Below are 5147 nucleotides of genomic sequence, written 5' to 3' on the forward strand. Positions count from 1 at the left end.
TGAGTCACATAATCGCCCATCAAAGGGGCTTATTTGCGCCGAGGGGCGTACGACACATCATCCCCCATTAAAGGGGATCATTAGCCTTAAGGGGCGATAGACACATCATCGCCCATCTATGTGGCTCATTAGCCCTAAAGGGCATCAGACACATCATAACCCATCCAAGGGGCTCATTAGCCCTAAGGGTCGTGAGACACATCATCGCCCATCAAAGGGGCTCATTATTCATAAGGCGCATCAGACAAATCATCCCCAATCCAAGGGGCTCAATTGCCCTAAGGGGCGTTAGACACATAATCGCCCATCCAAGGGGCTCATTAGCCCTAAGGGGCGTCAGACACATCATTACCCATCCAAGGGGCTCATTAGCCCTAAGGTCCATCATACACATCATCCCCCATCCAAGGGGCTCATTAGCCCTGAGGTGCATCAGACACATCATTGCCCATCCAAGAGGTTCATAAGCCCTAAGGGGTATTAACCACATCATCGCCGATCCACGGGGCTCATTAGCCCTAAGGAGTGTGAGACACATCATCGCCCATCGAAGGGGCTCATTATTTCTAAGGTGCATCACACACATCATTATCCATTCAAGGGGCTCAATTAGCCCTAAGGGGCATGAGACACATCATTGCCCATCCAAGGGGCTCATTAGAACTAAGGGGAGGAGACACATCATCGCCTATCGAAGGGGCTCAATTGCTCTAAGGAGCGTCAGACACATCATCGCCCATCCAGGGTTTAATTAACCTTAAGGGGTGTGAGTCACATCATTGCCCATCCAAGGGGATCATTAGCCCTGAGGGGTGTCAGACACACATCATCGCCCATCCAAGGGGTTCATTAGCCCTAAGGGGAGTCAGACACATCATCATCCATCCAAGGGGCTCATTAGCCCTAAGGGGCGTCAAACACATCATCACCCATCCAAGGGGGTCAATAGTCCTAAAGGGCGTGTGTCACATCATAACCCATGAAAGGGGATCATTAGGCTTAAGGGGCGTCAAACATAACAATAAATACAAATATACATAAGTTAAGCATAACAATTTATTTCTTCATTGATGTTTCTTCACAGACACTTGTCACCAAGAACGCTCTTAGAAAGCGTGAATTACATCATCGCCTATCCCAGGGGCTCATTATGGCGTAATCTGAGCACATAATGTTTCAAGACACGCCTAATAATGAGACCGTAATCATAATGAGGCTTTTTTCGCAATTTCGGTAGAACGAATGTATTAAAATTTTCCATCATCGCTTATCTTGAAGGGGCTCATTAACCCTAAGGGGTGTTAGACACATCATCGCCCATCCAAGTGGCTCATTAGCCGTAAGGGCGTCAGACACATCATTACCTATCCAAGGGGCCCATTAGCCTTAACGTGCGTGAGACACATCATCGCCCATCCAAGGGGCTAATTAGAACTAAGGGGCGTGAGACACATCAACGCCAATCCAAGGGGCTCAATTGCTCTATGGAGCGTTAGACACATCATCGCCCATCCAAGGGGCTAAATAGCCTTGAGGGGCGTGAGTCACATCATCGCCTATCCAAGGGGCTCATTTCCCCTAAGGGGCGTCAGACACATCATCGCCCAATCCAAGGGGCTCATTAGACCTAAGGGGCGACTGACACATCATAGCCCTTCTAAGGGGCATCAGACACATCATCACCCATCCAAGGGGATCATTAGCCCTAAGGGTCGTGAGACACATCATCGCCCAGCCAAGGGGCTCATTATTCTTAAGGTGCGTTAGACACATCATCGCCCATTTAAGGGGCTTAATTGCCCTATGGTGCATTAGACACATCATCGCCCATCCAAGGGGCTCTTTAGTCCTAAGAGGCGCGAGACACATCATCGCCCATCCAAGGGGCTCACTATTCCGAAGGTTCATCATACACATCATCCCCCATCCAAGGGGCTCATTAGCCATAAGGTGCATTACACACATTATTGCTCATCCACGGGGCTCATAAGCCTTGAGGGGCGTCAGACACATTATTACCAATCCAAGGGGCTCAATAACACTAAGGGCGTCATACACATCATCGCCAATCCAAGGGGCCCATTAGCCCTAAGGGGCGTGAGACACATCATCGCCCATCCAAGGGGCTCATTATTCCTAAGGTGCATCAGACACATCATTATCCATCCAAGAGGCTCAATTAGCCCTAAGGGGCATCAGACACATCATCGCCCATCCAAGGGGGTCATTAGAACTAAGGGGCGTGAGACACATCATCGCGCATCCAAGGGGCACAATTGCTCTACGGAGCGTCAGACACATCATCGTCCATCCAAGGGGATAATTAGACTTAAGGGGCGTGAGTCACATCATTGGCCATCCAAAGGGCTTATTAGTCCTGAGGGGCGTCAGACACATCATCTCCCATCCAAGAGGCTCATTAGACCTAAGGGGAGTCAGACACATCATCGCCCATCTAAGGGGCTCATTACCCCTAAGGGGTTCATTAAATTACCCGTAAGAGGCGTTGATATGTCTATTTTATATAGTGTTTTACCCCCGTCCCGTGGTCATCATTAGTAGTGTTTTTGGCTCTTTCGGGCCACTTTTATTACTAATTTGTGTGTTTTAGTGTTTTCGTAGTTTTAGTCATATTTTACGGGAAATTGCACTCTTGGAGCATTTTCCCGGGCCTTATTGGATCGACTTCGGAAGCTAGAAGGACACGATCACTTTTGGAGCCCAAGATCGGTGAAAGCCGGTGACTAAGGGCTCGGTTATTTGGATCAAGAGGCAATTGGACCATGTATTCAAGACCCGAGAGGAAATATGGTTTGGGCCGAGAAATCTAGCCCAATCGAAGTCAAAGCCTTGAAGATGAAGGCCAGGCCCGATCGGGCAAGCATACGCCCGATCGGGCGGATGCGTGCATGACTGCTATCAAGGAAAGGCGCGCCCAATCGGGTGAGCGTAGGTTCGATCGGGCGCGGCGCATTAGACTGGGCGTTGTAAAAAAGGCGGGCTTGATCGGGCGCCCCTTCGCCCGATCGGGCGCGTGTTTTTCTAGAGTCTGATTAGGCTTAGTTTAATTCGTGTTTTAAGAGAAGTATATATACGTTTTGTACGGATTATTTACTTACCTCTTTTCTCTTAGACTTTCTCTCTCTACTTAGTATTTTTCTCTCTCTTAAATTCTCTCTAAACTGTTGTTCTTAATTCCTTAATTAATTCCAGATTTAGTTTGGTAAAATTTCTTCCCTTTTTAATTTCAGCTGTTTTAATTGTTTTCTTGATTATGTTCTTATTTATTTATTTGATTGGTTTAGTTATGATGATTAGTGAGTAGTTTAATTCTAGGGTTTATGGGGATCCATAATTAATATGAAGGGATAGTTTGTTATTATTGATTATTGATATTGCATGATGATTCCCTATTGAATTGTTTTAATTCTTTGCAATTAGATTATGAATCGAGCAGATGTAATTTGATTGTGAATGTTTAGCAATATTGAATTGATGAATCGAGCAGATGTTGATTTAATATTAAAGGCTATTTTTAATAGGAACTTAGGTCTAATAAATTGCGAGAGCCTGTTAGATCTATGTTGGTTAATAAATTGCGAGAGCCTGTTAATCATGTTATCTATGCATTGTTAATTATTAATTACTTCGTTCTATCCCGGAATATTAATTATTGGTGAACCTGTGACCCTAGGCCTTCTTATTGTTGTTTCTTTTCTCCTTAAACTCATTCTTCGTAGTATAGATTTCACATAAAAACATTGGTTACTTGGATAATTTAGAATATAATAATTAATTAGAACTAAAAAGACTTGTTTCCCTATGGAGTTCGACCCTACTTCCCTATCTGCCTTAGTTAGTGATTTAGGTAATTATTTTTGATTAGGGGATACGACTTTACCCTATCAAAATTTGGCGCCGTTGCCGGGGAAACGGTTTTATTTTTATTTTCTTATTATATTTTTGTAGTCTAGATTATCCCCCTTTTTGCCTTAGAGAACATTAGTTCTTTGAGGCAAATCTCATATTTGTCTTTAGTTCTTTGTTTATGCCCAGGTGTTCTAGATCAGGTGACATCCCTTTTGATCCTGAGATCGAGCGTTCTTTTCATAGGCAAAGGAGACTCTATAGACAAATTTTAGGCGGGTTCAGAGGAGGACAACGATCGAAGAGATCCTCTTCCTGATTCTAGTGATACAGATATTCCTTTTGATTCAGAATCAGAGATGACGGCCCGGAAGAAACTCAGTGATTATTCGCAACCGAAGCTCACAGATTTCCCGCACCTTACTCCTACTCCGGCTCTAGATGGAGTTCAATTTGAGATCAAGCCCCAATTTATCACTATGATAGAGAGGAAGCAGTTCAGCGGAGCTAAGGGTGAAGATCCTAATCTTCACATCGCAGATTTCTGCCAATATTGTAACACCATTAGACAAGCCAGGGTTACGCAAGACCAAATCAGGGAGGTTCTTTTTCCCTTTTCATTATGTGGCAAAGAAAAATTATGGTTTAATGGTTTGAATAGAATTGCACTTGGTTTTACTGACTGGGAAACTCTTGCTTTGAATTTCTATAATAAATATTATCCTGCAGAGAGAACAACGGTACTAAGAAGTGCTATTCAGAACTTCGCTCAAGAGGCCGACGAAACGTTATATGAGGCTTGGGAGAGGTTCAAGGATCTACAGAGAGAGTGCCCCCACCACAATCTAGCACAATGGCAATTGATCCAAGCATTTTATAATGGACTTGGAAATTCTTCTAGATCAGTACTAGATTCGGCAGCTAGTGGGAGGTTTATGAATTTAAATGTGGATGATGCAGGACAGGTTATCGAAGACATGGCAATACACAATTCCTAATATGGGAATCCGAGGGGGTTTGCAAATAAGGGAAAACATAATGTCGATTCCGTATCCTTTTTGCAAGCTCAATTAACATCTATTTGCCAAAAATTAGATAATCTTACTGCTGCTCCTAACTCTGTAGCTAATGTTTCTAGTGTTGCTAACCATGAAGCTTTTTGTGAAAATTTTGGAATTGTAGGTCATTAGGAGCAAGATTGTAGGAGCTCTATGGAACAAGTTAATGCCTTCTAAACTTATAGGCAAAATAACCCCTATTCCAATTCCTACAATGCCGGT

The 5147-nt window shown here is 43.9% G+C and overlaps 1 non-coding gene across 1 annotated transcript; it reads right to left on the reverse strand.

Annotated features, from left to right (window-relative positions):
- Window positions 1-4607: 4607 nt before the first annotated feature.
- On the reverse strand, window positions 4608-4714 carry LOC145629798 (small nucleolar RNA R71). The gene has a single exon (XR_014111938.1). It is a non-coding gene; the product is annotated as a small nucleolar RNA R71 (small nucleolar RNA).
- Window positions 4715-5147: the final 433 nt, after the last annotated feature.

Source organism: Chenopodium album, chromosome 4 (genome assembly GCF_948465745.1).
Source record: "Chenopodium album chromosome 4, dcCheAlbu1.1, whole genome shotgun sequence".
NCBI classification, from domain to species: Eukaryota; Viridiplantae; Streptophyta; class Magnoliopsida; order Caryophyllales; family Amaranthaceae; genus Chenopodium; species Chenopodium album.